The 16,196-nt window shown below is 48.8% G+C and overlaps 1 protein-coding gene across 8 annotated transcripts in view; it reads right to left on the reverse strand.

Moving 5' to 3' along the window:
* Positions 1-16,196, reverse strand: part of CEP170 (centrosomal protein 170) — a 1,733,932-nt gene that overhangs the window by 186,494 nt on the left and 1,531,242 nt on the right. The gene's annotated exons all lie outside the window — the stretch shown is intronic.

Below are 16,196 nucleotides of genomic sequence, written 5' to 3' on the forward strand. Positions count from 1 at the left end.
ACCATAGACCTTGCATTTGACAAATGGGAAGCCAAATTCTGGAAAAGAATCTTAAAATTACCAGGCTTTGTGCCAAAGGCCTGGATTAGGTATGAGCTGGGTCTGGTCTCGCTTCAAGCCATTTAGGACTGGAAATTATGTGCATTATTTAGGAAATGTTTACTTTCAACTTCAGTAGAATCTACTTTGCAATTTTTTACATCTTATATGCTTTCGACGAAAGATAGATTTGTTACAACCTGGTTAAAGAAAGTTAATTGCATTTTGTGTTATGCCTATTGCACACTTGAACTCTTAGTCTCCTGTCCAGCTAAAGCAGAAATGAAATTGTACAAGGCGGACTGGATAAACACTCTTGACAAGTGCGTACAATATCAGGGGGGTGACTATGATAGATTTCCACCCAAAAAATTAAAAATTCTGCCCCAGTATTTGTTAAGATCCCCTACCCCCGACGTACAGGTTTGCAATTATGCGTCTACGTTTCAATCTATGGTTGACTCGGGAGGTCTTAACAAAACGACACTAAATGCCAGTAGGTGATCACATCTGCCGGTTTTGCTCTGTAAAGGGCGTTGCTGAGACCTTGAAGCATCTTATAACCCAGTGTCCTTGTCTGATTACTCAGCGACAGATACATTTTGGCAAATATTGTCAATATTTCTCTAATCTTAGTGAAGATGTATGCTGGACCATCATTCTTAGCTGTAATAAGCCAATGATACAATATGCTACAGTTAACTTTTTAGGGGTCTGAACTTAACACCAGAGTCTGTAGATCAGTGCTTTTCACAAGATAGACAAGCATTGAGTGTTTGACCGTTTGTAAACAATTGCATCTGTACATATATGGGAAGAAAGCGTTACCATTAAGTCACGAAATAGGAATATATCGGCAATGAATTGTGTTTGTGTATACATGGTTAGATTTTGAGTTGGAAACATGTACAGATTAGTTATTTTGTATACTAGGTTTAGTACATTTTAATGTATGAATAGAGTTATGTATTATATCAATATTGTTTCATTGTTATGATATAAATATTTCACTGTATATTTACCTATCATGTATACATTTTATTATTGTAAGGTTGATTAAATTCAACTAATTCAATAAAAAAATAAAAATAAAAAAATAAGCGGCACATCAGTGCAATCTTGTAGAAGGTACGGACTAGGCAGTTTTACTAAGAAAATTGCTCTATCCTTCTGTCCTTTCCGGCAACAAGTCCTCCTAAGCCACTAAGCCATTCATTTTTAATGCATATATGTATTACCTGCTGTATTCGTACTAATCTGCATTTTTGCCTCTGCAACCTATGTAACTATAAGCAACTTGTAAGCCTAAAGTATTCTTGTTACCGCGCCTCGATACCTTCGGGTCTAGTGCGCGCTAGAAATAAATAAACAAACACTATGAGACTGTGAAAACCCCTGTGCTGTAGAGAATTACACACAGATGTGTTTTGCCCTTTTTTGTGTTAAACCACTGACAAGTTAGGTCATTACCCTGTCCAGTTCAAATTCAGTGGCCTCAAGTTTGAGAATAGGGTCCGGGGGCTCCACTAGCCCGCCCTGCTGTGTCAGGAAGCCTCTGCTGTGGATCGGAAGATGTACCAGTCCCTGGGAGCACACCTGCAGCAGATCCAAGAACCACTTCCTCGACGGCCAGGGTGGGGCAATCAGGATGAGGCTGCAGCCCACCGATGCCCGGAACGGAGGGTCAGCTGAGGCAACGGTGGAGGAGGAAACGCATAGCACCTGCAGACGTGCCAGCAGAGATGGAAAGGTGTCCAAGAGACAACAGACCCTGTCCGGCCGAAGGTGCAATCCGGAGGTACTTGGAATTCAAGAGTAGATGCGAATAAGTCCAGATCTGGAAACCTCTATCTCTGGAACAGGGGCAACAAGGAGTTCATTTTTAACTCCCACTCTTAGGTGTTGAACCCCAAATGGCTGAGCTGGTCTGCTTCCGCATTGCAGGCCCCCGGAAGATGGGCCATACAAATCCCTTCCCTAAGGGCTGATTCCCAGACTGCCACCGCCTCCATGCACAGGAGGGGGGAACGAGTGCCACCCTGCTAGTTCAGGTAATCGTGGAGTTGTCGGTCCCGACGAGGACCGCTTTGTCCCCGACGAGAGGCATAAAAGCCTTGAGCGCCAGGCCCACCGCCCGGAGTTTGAGCAGATTGATACGCAGGAGGGCTTCGGCCCTGGACCATGCACAATGAATGAAGTAGCCCTCCATTCGTCAGAGAGGTCAAACTTGAGGACGTTCTTGATATCCAAGGAATGCAGAGCCCTCTCAGCTTCTGACTGCAGGTTTGAGAAGAACACTGGCTGGCAGATCTCCTGAATCAGATTAAATGGAGAGACCACCTTGGGCAAAAAGTTTGTGAGTGCGCAAGATGACCTTTTTGTTGTGAAACGTGGTGAAGGGCTCACACGAGGACAACACCTGCAACTCACTAACCCTGCGTGCAGAGGTGAGAGCCACCAGTAAAACTGTCTTTAGGGTCATCAAGCGGATGTCCACAGATGCCATCTGCTCGAAAGGCTTGCGCTGCAAAGCTGCAGGTTTATAGTGATTTTTTCGACAGTCAAAGTTTCTACATACAAAAGTTTAGACACAAAAGCATCGAAAAAAGTTTTGAATGCATTTTTTGATTTAAATTTTATTTTTTTAATGGGGGGGTTGCCCTCCTGACGCCCCGTTTTCTTTTTTTAACAAACTTTTTTTTCTATACGAAACTAAAATAAAACCCGGAACATGAAAAAAAAAATGCATTCACATTTTTTTTTCTCGAAACTTTAGTATGTAGAAACTATTTTTTCGAAAATATAACTCGATACCAAGCTGAAAGAACCACATTGAGGTCCCAAACCAGGTGCGGTCTTATGCACCAGTGGAAACAGCCTAGACAACCCCTCAACCCCCTAAGGTGGGCCTTAACCAACAGGGTGGCTGCAGAAAACGCATGCTCAAGAGAATTCTCATAAGCCCCGATGGATGCTGTAAGGAACACATGGTGGCAACAGTAAAGACAGACACAAGTGATCACAGTTCAAGGGTGTTTATTAAACTGTATATGCGGGATGGAAAAACGCATAATCTAAAGTTAAATCTAAGATGGGAGCAAGCTACGACCATCAAATAATGAGGCAGACCTAGTGGCGTCTTGTCAAATAAAAGGGCCTATCCTTACAACTAAATACCAAAGAGTGTGGTATAATATTCACAAGAAAGAAAGAAGCGTTCATAAATGATAAGTCAGGATGTGGTAGCCGGGGGTCTACCTTCCCCACATCTTGAGTATGGGCAAGGTGGGACACCCGAGCACAGCACACGTTCGAGCTTCCCCAGCACGAGACGACAGTTCGACTTCTCATATATCAGGACCTTCAGTGGTCAAGTCTCTTTTATACAAATAAGTCTCTTGCCACCAAAGACCTGATGTGTCTCAAAATAATAAACAAAAGTTCCTTTCTGCTTGTACATTGGGTGATGATTCTTCACCCCTGTGTCTCCCATTTCCGGGAACAGACCCCTCTCGAATATCAGCCTCCCTTTGTCAGGTTCACTCTGGCTTCCATTGCATTCAAATGCCGGTGGGGTGATTGTTTTCACCCTTGGAGCCTTCCCGAATGTTTGGCTCCCTCCGCTGGGTTCACTATGGCCTTTTCTGGTGGGTGATGACTTTTCACCCCAGGATCCCCCTCTCAGATCCTTTTCAAATGTTAGCCTTTCTCCGTCGGGTTCACTGAAGCTTTCCTCAAATCGCCTTCACTTATAGCATTCACAAATCTTAATGTCTTTTTAAACAGTTCAGTGTGGACATCCCTCCGTCGGGTTCACTCGTGTCAACTTTTGCCAATCTCACAATTCCTTCTATTTTCTTACGATGCAGGATTCACTTCCCTTAGCTTTACAATCAACTGCCGGTAAAAGATTTTCAACTGTAAAGAGGATTTTGCTAGACCCCTGTATGACCACTTTGACCCCTTTCTCATGCCTTTCCCATGGCCTTCCGGTAAAGGTTGTTTCAACAATAGGGTAATCGCCCATAGTTTCCTGAGCAAGCACGCACATGATGCCCGACTCCTCTGTAGCTGGTTTTCCCCTCTCAGATTAACAGTTCTGCGTACTTTCTTCAATTAGCAATTTTCTACTTTTGTTCAACACAGTTCGGTTTCTTATCGGCTCTCGCCTCGACTCACGGGCTGTGATGAACCGCTTGCCTTTTCTGGTCTCTGGAGTCAAGGACGGTACCACGGTGGCAAGCGCCTCTCCCCAGCCTGGTTATCAGCAGAGGAGGGCTCTGTGTACTGTTGACATCTGCTGCAACACACGCTAGCTATTGTTTGCAGTCTTACGTTTATTTCTCTGGTGGTTTAAGGGGTCTGGGTCGGAAAGGGCAAGGTCGCTTCTCTCCTTGGCACCCTTTCGGTTCTCGCCATCTTTCTCCTTCTCTTGAACTACCATACTTGGATAGCTCTGTCGTCGTGCAGTATGCCTTGCTCGTCTTGGGCTCTCGTGCTCCACCTTTTATCCCTGTGGGGAAGGAAAAGGGCTGTCAGGTGTGTGTGATTCTGGTTAATTGCCTGTCTTTGACTGACCCTTGTGTTGGGACATGTCAGGTAAACGGCTCTGGTGTTAGTCCATCGTCTTTCGTGGTGTGCTAAAGTGTTTGTGTCGGAAAAGGGGGGGGGGGATAGAGTGTTTGAGTATCCTACGTGGTTGGACCCACCCACCCCCTTCCAGGTGATCCTCGCTCACTGGTCCACCACCAGGAACTGGATCCAATAGCGATGGCCATGGTCTGGCCACCTGGATGGCAGATCTTCGGGGACTAGAAAGTGAGACACCTTCAGGTTTCTCACACCACCAAATAAGTGTGGCAGATATCCACTTGTACCCCAGAACGAGCAAGGTGACTGAAAAAGCCACTGTGCTTGTTCAGGTAAAACATTGTAGTAGAAGTGTCCGTCCTGAAAAGAACCAACATCCCAGATGAGGGGCAAAAATGCCCTGAGTGCCAGGCCCACCGCCCTGAGCTCGAGCAGATTTATATGCAGGAAGGCTTCCGTTCTGGACCATGCACCATGAATCAAATAGCCCTCCAAAGTAGCCCCCCCACAACCCAAAAGGGGGGTGGGGGGAGTCCGTTGTCACCACCAGGTAATGCTCCAGCCGTGTGAAGGGGTCTCCCACTGAAACATTGCCATCCATCAGCCACCAGCGAGGATCGGGCAGTAGAAGCGGTGGCATCGGGACCCTGTCGGACTGAGAACCAGGCTCCTGGTCTCCTGATCCCAACTAGCGGCTAGGTGGAGCTGCTGGAGGCGCCTCATCGCGAGGAGAGCGTGCTGTACAGTGAGCACGCAGGAGACCCTCAGGCGCAGAATATGCTGGAACCACCATGCCGTAGTAGTTGTGGTAGCCAGAAAGTCCCCCACCACCTTGCTGACTGATAGAAGCCTCTCTGGTTTAGGGAACACACGCTGAATGTTAGTGTTCCAACGCACCCTTCCCGATGGACACAACTGCGACTTCCTCTGGTTGAGGGAGAACCCTAGCTGATGAAGGATATCCACCAATTTTTGGCTGGAGTGCACCACCCCTTCAGGCGACCCCACCCTCACCAGCCAGTCATCCAAGGGTACCGATGATGGTCCCCAAGCAGAACAGGCCCGCCACTGTGTTCATCAACTTCGTGAAGACACAAGGAGCCAGTTCAGGGCAAAGGGCAGCACCCTGTATTGAAAGTGGTACGAAATAATCACGAACCACAGAAACTTCGGATGTGACTGGTAGATGGGCACATGCAGGTACGAATCCTTGAGGTCCAGGGAACACACCCAGTCCTCTGCACAGAGTGACTCAGCTATGTGCACGGGAGTAATCTTCTTGAAGCGTTGCAGTGGTAAAGAAAGAAAGAAATGACAGGTCCAGGACAACCCTCAGGCCAGCCTGGTTGTTCTTGGGTACCTAATAAATCCCGGAATTGTAACCAGAGCAACTGTCTACAAGAGGAACCGGTTCTATTGCCTGCATCTCTAACAGTTGAAGGACCTCCCATAAAAGAACCGGAGACATGTCTGATGAAGAGGAGGAGAGGATGGTAGAGGCAAATGAAGAGGAAAACTGAAGCCTGTGGGGACTATGGATAGGATCCACGGGTTGCTGAAAAGACGCTTCCAAGTGTCCTGGAACAGAGCCAAACGTCCCCCCCACAGGCGAACTGTGTTCCCCGACCTTGACGTCACTACTTCTTGGCGTCAGAGGTAGGGAAGAGGAGGGGGAGCGGAAAAACCTGTGCAACAGTCTCTGCTACTTCTTCCTGTTGTCGCTGGGTGACATGCCGGGTCTCACTGTACCGCGGACCTGGAACCACTTGAAGCCAGAAAAAGGGCAGAGCTTGAACTCGGTCCTGCCCTGGAACTGAGGAAAGGATTTCTGACCTGGTTTTGTCAGAATGACCAAGGACTTGGCGGTTTGAGTGGAGGTTTTCTTCTGTGTCAACTCGTCGTCCGTTGAAGAAAGAAAAAGGTCCACGCCCTTCAAGGGAAGATCCAAGATCCATTCCTGCATCCACGCCGTTCTTCTCATCTCGACAGCAAGGCACATTCCTCTGCTGGCTGTGTCAATATGGGAGACCGAAGACTCCATGAGGTCCTGCGCAATGGCCCGGGCATCTGACAGGCCGGCCTTGAAGGATGCTTGCTTGACTGAAGGGAGGTCGGGCAGAAATTCCCCAAGCTCCCGCCACAGCTTCTGGTTAGCTGCAGCCAAGAGGGCGTCTGCGTTGGCTTGCCGCAGATGTAGTCCTGAAATGGAGTAACATCGCTTTCCCAAACACTTGAGGACTTTGTCCTCCTTGGAGAGGCAACTGGAGGTGGCTCCTGTGGAGGAAGAAGTCAATGGTTTAGAATACAAGGAGGCCGCAGCCACCAATGAGGAATGAGGCTGCGGGTGGGAGGCAAGGAGGATCGGCTCCCCGTCCGTCAGCCTAAATCTGCTGTCCAACTTCTTGTTCATTTGGGCGTTGGACCTGGGCTTCTCCCAGACAACCCGTGCCACCTGCAGAACATTCTTCTGGAGAGGTATGGCAGACCAGATCGTGGTGTGCTTCCCCAAGACCTCTGCTAGCACTCCTGACCCCTGGGGGCCTTCCTCTGGCAGAGGGACCCTAAAGAAATCTGCCAGGCCCTGAAAGCGGTCATGAAAGGCCTTAACGGATGCTGAGGGTTCATCGTCCTGGGTGTCATCGCCACCCCCCACACCCCACCCGACCTTTTCTACATGAGGTGGTGGAGGGGTCAGAACCACCCGTCGGGCCTGGACCATGGGAGGGACCAGCAGAGCCGGAGTAATGGGAGAAGAATGGGAGGAGGGCGCTGGGGCGGTGCCACCTGCGGGATATGATATTATAGGTTATTAATAACGCGCTTAATACCCAGAGGTTTCTAAGCGCGGACCCGGGGATCGAACCTGTGTTGCTCTGTGTCGTCGTGCTTCCAAGGCGAGCACATTGCCCCTGAGCCATCCTCCCGAGACTATGACCTCCTTCACTCTGTCCGTCAGGAGCCCCTTCATCTGAGGGGAACACATGAGGAAGAGGAAGTGCTTGAAAAAGAGGTCCTCGCAAGTCACCGGGTCTCTAAGGGCCTCCACTCCTGGTCAAAGCGCTGAGGCACCTAGTGCGTGTAACCGTAAGGCAGTGATAGGTAGTTGTATCCCTCAGGAGAACAGAAGCTGGACACCATCCGCTACAGCTGCTTCCAGAGGGGAGGGGACTGGGATCCTCTTGTAAAGGCCATTCGATGGGTGAAGGCACTGTTGGGCCCTGAGCTGGATCCAAGATGGCCGCTGGCCTGGCAGGCTCTGCCACGTGCCTCTCTCTGCTATTTTGAAGCCTTGCGCCATGCACTGGATGGGAGGGCACCGAGACCCGGAGCCAAGAGAGGCCTCAGACATGGGAGGATACAGATTGGGTCTTGCACCCGAAGCAGAGGCGTCAAACTCAGATCACTCGGGTAGGCGCTGAGCCATCTGCCGCCCTGACTCACAACCTTGGAGCGAGATCCGGTAGACTGTACGCCCTTGCCACCTGTGCTGGATCGTGCTGAGGACAGACTCTTGGAGGTGGCACTCGACGATCCCTTACCCCATGGGGTAGAAGAGGACGAACTTGATCACCCTTCTGAGGACAGCCTAGTAGGGCCCCTGAATCCCTCAGCTTGTGAGCCGGGATGGCCTCAGGTCTGACCCCGGATCGCCCTCGGCTTAGAAGCCGGTAGCCTTAGAGGCCTCAGGCCTGCCAGAACCGGAACTCAAGTAACCTGATCCAGGGGAAGGAGTCACCGCACTGTGGAGACGTACTGGCCTACCTTGTCTTGCTGAGAGGTCCAGGAGACAAAGTCCTTAAGGTGGGGAGGAGGAGAAGTGTGGAAGATCTCCCTGCACCGCAACAACCGATTCTTCAATGCCCTGTGACCGAGAACGCTGCAAGGTGAACATGCGTTCCCAGCGGTGGTCATGCCCCAAACACTCAAGACAGAGTGCACAGGGGTCCGAGGACGGAAATGGGCAGTCGCAAGAGGCACATCTCAAGAATCTTCCTGCAGCCGACATGCATCGGGGAGGTGAGGCACCCAAGGGAAGTTAAATAAGACTGAAAAAAGAAAACCGGGAGCAAGCGGATAGCTAAAAGTGTCTGAACTAGCTGCCAAGTCCGACAGTCTGTGTGGAAAAAAGGGACGAAGCTGAGGTGCGGAGGGCGGGGCTTCAGCGGGGCATTCCCACACCCGAGGCTGTGCCCATGGATGGAGGAAAGGGGACTGGACGTATGAGTAAGTGCCCTCTCACCTTCCAGAGGGAAAGGCGCCTCTCAGGCATGGGGAACACCCGCTGCACAACCGTGTCCCAACGCACTCCATGGAATACCTGATCCTGGGCAGGAGTCAGCTGTGACTTCCGACGGTTGAGGGGAAAACCCCCGCTGGTGAAGAATGTCCGCCAGCTGTTGGCAGGAGTGCACCATCCCCTCGGGCAAGATGGCCCTGACCAGAAAGTTTTTGAGATAAGGGTATAAGTGATGGACCACCAGGCAGAGGAGACCAGCCACTGTATTCATTAACTTCATAAACACACCATGGGCCGAATTGAGGCCGAAAGGCAGCACTGTGTACTGGAAGTGGTACGACATAATCGCGAACAACAAAAATGTCTGAGGCGGCTGGCAGATGGGGACATGAAGGTACGTAATACTAGAGGTCTAGGAGACGCATCCAGTCTCATGCGCATAGAGACTCGGTAATGTGCACAGGAGTAATCATCTTGAAGCATTCGAGCAGTAAAGACAGTTTGGGAGATGAAAGGTCCTGGACCGCAAAAATCCTGGAGTAGAAGCAGGAGCCCCTGCCTGACTGTTGAACTGATCTACCGCCTGCATCTCCAGAAGAGAGAGTATCTCCTGTAAGAGGGCCGTGGACCCTATCTGAAGCAGAGGAGGAGAGGAAGGTAGAGAGAAAGGAAGAGTAAGTCGAGGGACTATAGAAAAGATCCAAGGGCTCTCGAAACAACGTTTCTAGCCATCCTGAAAGAGAACCAGCCTGCCCCCTACAGGCACGCTGTGTTCCCTGACCGTTACATCACTGCTTTTTGGCATCTGGGGCAGGGGCGGAGAAGGGGAGCAGAAAAACCCACGCAAAGCCCTCTGCTGTTTCCTTCTGCGGTCGCTGGGTGACCTGTCAGGCCTCAATGCACTACGCACTTGAAATGCCTTGAAGCCGGTGAAAGAGAGGGTTTTGAAGTCGGTCCTGACCAGAGACTGAGGGAAGGACTTCTGCGCTGGTTTAGTCAGGGTGGCCAAGGACTTTGTCTGCATAGAGGTCTTTTTTAGCTCGTCATGGGTGAACGAAAGAAAAAGATCTGACCCTTCAAAAGGAACATCCAATATTCTCTCTTGCACACCCGAAGAGAATTTAGAGGAATGCATCCACGCTCTGCGCCTCATCTCGACCCCCAGACTCTTGGTCGGGCGCTCCTGGCTCCAAATTCGGCAGAGCTTTGAGAGTTCTGCTGGCTCAGCTACTGTCGGGTCTGCCACCCTAGATGTACACTCTTCCTTTCCTGGCACATATCCCAGGAGGAGTGTTCAGCGCCTCTCAATCTCTGTGAATTTCGCCTTCCTTCTTCTCCGATCCTGATTGGGCCTTTATTCTTCCTTCTGTGAGGGAGTGGGACTTCGCAGTGTTCTTTCGTTAACAGTGAGTACTGTGCATACAGAGGGTCAGAAACCACACAAGTCATTCTCACAGGAAGTTTCAAGCCCTAATTGCCAACAAAGATATTTGGATCTTGGGAGTAGGGAGGATAACTTCTATCCCTTTCTAGGAATATGTCCTCTAAGAGGGGTGGATGGTCACACTCAGTGGGATCCCACTTGCCCTGTCCCTTAGGAGATGTTAAGCTTAGCGAGATCACCTCCCTAGTCCCAAACGGGGTGGCTCCCCCTTGGGGAGAAGGGACAAATTCCCAGGATTTGTCACAAAGCCCTTACTTTCCTCTCCAAGTTGGTAGCCTTCTGTCTCTGATCCAAAACAGTCTCAGTCCGTCTCTAAGAAGCCAGGACCTCACTCGCTTCTGTGAGTAACCGGAGGGTATTCTCCCCGGTAGACCCAGAGAATCCCTTATTCGGGTGACCAAGAATGGACTGGCCCTCTCTCATCCCAACCTTGAAGGCAGACGAGCAGGGAAAGATCACCTGGGTAGGGGAACCCAAGATTATGCTCAGGAGGATGACCAAAGTGAGACGCGCTATGTTACCGAGGAATGAGAAGAGGAGAGTGAAATCTCTAAGACCTTAATGGGCTGTGTCACATCTGCCTCCCTTCCTCCCATTGAATCTCTCTTACCCAAATCCACTGACCCCTCCGTACAGGACCAATCCCCTGAAAGCCCAAACTCGCTTGCACCCAAAGATTATCTACCACCAAATCCTGGTTTTCCTGCGTCCTGCCCGAATACTCAGACATTCCTTTTCACGTCCCTGTGGTTATTTTGTCCCGAACACCCATTCTACTTGAATTAAACACTACCATTCACACAATCCTTGTTCATTTCACGATCCCAATTATTCCCGTTTGCCCCACAAACCCTATCAATCCTGTCACTCTGATTGCCATTTTCCGAACCAGCAGCCTACCTTGACAACTCACTACCATTCCCTATATTCAGGTGACAATAAGAACTCCGGACATTCTCGTTTGTTTCATAAATCTCACCCTTCCGACAATACTTTTTCTTCTTCATAGCCCGTAGGATACTCTAACTCTACCACCCTCCTTCGCCACCCTGAACACTTCCCCTCATTGTGAAAGACAACGGACTAAGGTTAAAGCTGTGCACCTGACATGTCCCAATACAAGGGTCAGGCAAAGTCAGGCAAATTGACCTTAATCACACACACCTGACAGCCCTTTCCTTTCCCCACCGGGATAAAAGGTGGAGCAAGAGAGCAGATAGCACACTATGAGCATGGCAGACAGCATGGCGAGTGAGATAACCAGGCGCGGCAGTTCAAGAGAAGAAGAAAGACGGCAGGAAGCGAGAGGGTGCAAAGAGAGAAGCAACCTTGCCCCTTTCGTCCCAGGCCCGCGGAACCTTCGTGGAAGAGAGCCTAAGACTGCGAACAATAGCACAAGTGTCTTGCAGAAGAGGTCAATGATACACAGAGCGTGGTACCGGCCTTGACCCCATTTACAAAGAAAGCCAAGCTGTTCATCACAGCTGGTGAGTTGAGGGGAGAGACGATAAGAGCCGGGCTGTGGTGAATGAAAATCGCAAAGTGGCAAGTTGAACTAAGTTCAAGGAACTGTGAAAGTGTTGAGGGGAGAGCAGCTGAAGAGGGAACTGGCACCACGTGGGTGCTGCTCCGAGAGACTCTGGTCGATCCCTGTCAGAGTAAAACAACAAATCAGAAGGCCGTAGGAGAGCCGCCAGAAGAGGTCAAAGCGATCACACAGGAGGTCTAGTAAAATCCCTGTACAATCGAAAGACTTTGATCTACAAATATGAGAAAGTAAAGGAAGTGAATCCCGCATGGTGGAAGTGAACCCTGTGACCATTGAAAGTGAAGTCTGCAAGAGTGAACCCAAAAGAGGGGTGCTAACAAGAAGGGGGAAAAGTCTAAAAGGCCAGAGAAACAGTGTGTTGACAAAGGCAAACATGTTCAAGGAACGTCCACCTCAAACTGTTTAAAAAGACAATGTAAATCAAGACGGGTCTGCGTCCAGAAGAGGGGGACCTAGAGGTGAGCCAGTATCACCCTGATCAAGTGAACCCAAAAAAGGGAGGTTCAGAGTGAACTGTTGAACGAACAGTTAGATTGGTGAAAGCGTGCCTCATTATAAGACAAGGAGAAGTACACTGTTCCGCTTGTCATTTGGGGTCTGAGCCTGGCCAAGAGAGATCCAGGGTTGGAAATGTATCACCGAAAGTTTATTGGAAAACGAACTGTTCATATAAGTTGTTGAGAATGTTTGGGAAGGGTCAGCGCCCGGAATAGGGGGAACCACGGGTAAAGCCATCACCCAACGTGAACTGCAGAAGAGAACCCTTTTGTGTGTTTGTTTTGTTGGTGAATAAATCGGGTATTGAAGGCAAGAGAATTTCAAGAGGAGCAAGACTTGGTCATCGACTGTCCCGATTGCTGTCATTGGAACTGTTAACTTGTGCTGGGAAAGCTCGAGTGTGTGCTGTGCTTCAAGCTCTCATCTTACCCCGTGCAGAAAACGTGGGGAAGGGAGATCCAAGCTACTGCATCCTGACATATTATTTGTGAACACTTCTTTCTTTCCCTGAAAACCACTCCACACCATTTTTGTATTAGTTGTAAGGTTTGGTAATAGGTTTCTTAGTATAAACCTTTGTTATTTGACACAAGGCCAGTAGGACTACCTTAGTTTTCATTTGATGGTCGACTCTTGCTCCTATCCTAGATTTAGGTTTAGATTAGGCGTTTTTCCAACCTGCATACAGTTTAAATAAACACCCTTGAACTGTGATCACTGGTGTCTGTCTTTACTGTTGTCACCATGAGTTCCTCACACTTCCCACGCTAATACCAAACTACTAATTCCCTGCTCAAATCCCTCGAACACCTTCTCCAGCACAACTCCTCCCTCTTCACTGTACCACGCTTGTGCCTCCTTACCACACACCAGTATGTCCTCCGCCACCGATTCCACTGGCAGGATCCTATCTGTGAGAGTGTCTAAGGCATGGGTATTTGAGGGTCTGCACCCTTCCCCCTACCTTATTTCCCAAGATCTGCTGCTCTCCTCTTGCCAGTTCTCCCAAGTGTGACAGGGACTGACTGAGCTGGCTGCCTTTTAAAGGCTGCTCTCCTCCCTATGGGTGGTGGTTCGGTTTATGGTATGTGTATAGCCCGAGTTTAGCAAGACTGACTGTGCCATGTGTTGCTGATTGGCTGCAGGGGGCTGGGCCTCAGGCTAGATTAATGATGGCTGCCATTTTGGGCTTACTGCCTGCAAAAGACGTGTATCAAGGAGAGGTACCTATGCTGCTACCATGCCATTATATACATATATAAAATGGTTAGGTATGTTCCATACTCAGCTGATGCAATTTATCAGTGTTAGGTTGCCCTCAACTGTCCAAATGGCAAAGTACCCCTCTGTGTGCCCTTCCACTTCAACAGCTATCATTTTAACAAACAGAATGAGCACGGATCTACGTGGTCACCATCCACTATCGCAAACATTCAGAATAATTGCAAGTTACTTCATTCCACCCCACTTCTCTTCACACAGGACACAGCAGTTCTAGTGTCAATGAACAGTTAATTACCAGCTCAATGTTTGTCTCTTAAGAGCGAAACGCTGTAGGACAAATGCCTCCCCACAAGCCAACACTGAAAGTATGTGCTGTAATTATGCTACTACGCAATCTTATCACATCATGGGGACACTGCACTGTAAAAACGTTGACAATTACGCATCTACAAAGACACATCATAGAGGCCTGTGTAATCAATGGAACTTAGATACTGGGGGTCATTCCGAATATGTCGGTAGGTGGTTAACGGCACCTGTAAGGATGCTGGTGCCGTTAACCCCCTACCGCCGCATTCTGAGGTCCCTTAGCGGGTCCCACCAGGGCCGGCTGGTTTTAGCAGCCGCCCTTAGCGGGACCCGTTAAGGGACCATGGAGCTAATAACGGGCCCGCTATTTGCTGGCCTGTTATTAGCTCCTTCACCATTCCCATTGAGCCCTATGGGGCCTCAAATGGGAATGTTTTTCGAAATGGGGACTTACCGGCTCCGCATAGGTGTGAATGTCCCAGTAAGTCCCCATTCCGACACCACGGACCCGGACACGGGTTTGGAGGCAGCCATGGTGCTATTTGCACCATGGCTGCCTCCAAACTCGTAATGACCCCCACTGTTCTTATACTGCGCATACCTCATTCCATCTGATACAAATATACCTTTCAAATTCAAAAGAAGGCAGTTACCTATACGTTTTGCCTTTTCAATGACCATCAATAAGTCACAGGGTCCTACGCCCCCTTCCTTGAACCGATCAGTGGTAATTAAGATATTTAAGAAGGGGGACAGAAGAGACCGTAGGAATTACCAACCAATATGGACTTAAGATATGCTACAACGGCGTATGTTAGTTGCAGAAATGTTGCTTCATTTAGTACATAGATGGAAGAGAGAGGGTTTCCTATGTTCTCTGCGCTTTTTAATTTATTCTAGCGAGTCTGAACTTCGTGAGCGGCTCTGCAGACCCAGACGGGTCTGTGAACCATAGGTCCATGGACCAGAGCAGATCCATGTACCATGCAAACACAAAAAAAGTGGCATTTTGGGTTCAAGGTGACCGGTGGTCACCGAACGGGAGTCCTGCCTGTGGCTGCCACTTGAACAAGAACCTGGGACTTCATCACATTTGACATGTTAAACCATTTCCTATTAAATTGCAAACTTGAGTTCGAAAGTATATCATATGATCTATTATTTAATCTGTTGGGCATATTACAGGGCTACAGGACATCAACAACAGATTGGACATACTGTTGTGAGGTGATTTGCTGTATGGATGGATGCATGCATGCTAGGATGGAATGCATGAGGTCAGAGAGAGTGAGATGTGAGAATGTGTATGTATGAGTGAGAGAATGTAATGTAGCTTGTGTTCCACCTGAGGCAGTTAGAGACATGAAGCCTGGGTGGTGGGAGCTAGTGGGTTCCTTTCTTGTAATCTTATGCACTGATGTGTAACCTGAATAAAAGGACTGTATGATACGTTACCTGAAGCATCCAGAAGTGATAAAAGCTTGACTCTTGTGTCTTAGCATCTGGTGTGGAAGATGTTGAATATTATGATCTTGAGAGTCCTAGTTCTTAGGTATTAATCCTTCAGGGATTTGCAGGTAGAGCGGCACAAAAGCAGCAAGGACGTTTTTAGGGAAAGCTCAACAAAATGTTTAAAATGGGGCATGTGTCATGTTCTATCCAGATGTGGGTATGGGAGTCAAATGAGTATTTAAAGGACACTACAGGAAGGGTGTTGCGCAAACTGCAACGTGGACTCTTAGCTGTGAAATGATTTAAGTGATAGAGATTAATCTTTTGGAGGTTTTGCAGATATGGCTGTGGGAGAGCAGCACAAACTTTTAGGAGAATGCAAAAATCAAATACTATTTACAAATTAGATTTCAAAAATGTTTTGGGACATAGTGAAGAGGGTGGTAATGTCTAACGTGCCTGTGACAAAACAAAGTATGGATGAGCAGAAGTGTCGAATATTAGGCATCGCTGAAATACTTGAGTGTTGTAACATAGTTCATCGGTCTGTTAGGAGACTTAAGCTTTGCTGACCAGTGCCTACAGTTTGTGGGCAGTATTATTGGACCTCACGCTTGGGTGGATGCCAGTGTATTGAGTGATGGCATACGAGTTAGTGTAGTGACTGTGTGGTACCAGATGTATGGATTGAATCTACACATAGGTTTATTGGGGTATTTATAAAAATGCCAACCGTTAAAGAACATCATTGTTCTCAGAGTTGTGAGTGGTGACTACACATGGAGGTGGGTCTGGAGGCAATGTGTATTTGCCAGTGTCAAAGAGGAAGCTTGCGCTCTGAGCAGATGTGTTTT

Source organism: Ambystoma mexicanum, chromosome 4q (genome assembly GCF_040938575.1).
Source record: "Ambystoma mexicanum isolate Mex_15411 chromosome 4q, UKY_AmexF1_1, whole genome shotgun sequence".
Lineage (NCBI taxonomy): Eukaryota > Metazoa > Chordata > Amphibia > Caudata > Ambystomatidae > Ambystoma > Ambystoma mexicanum.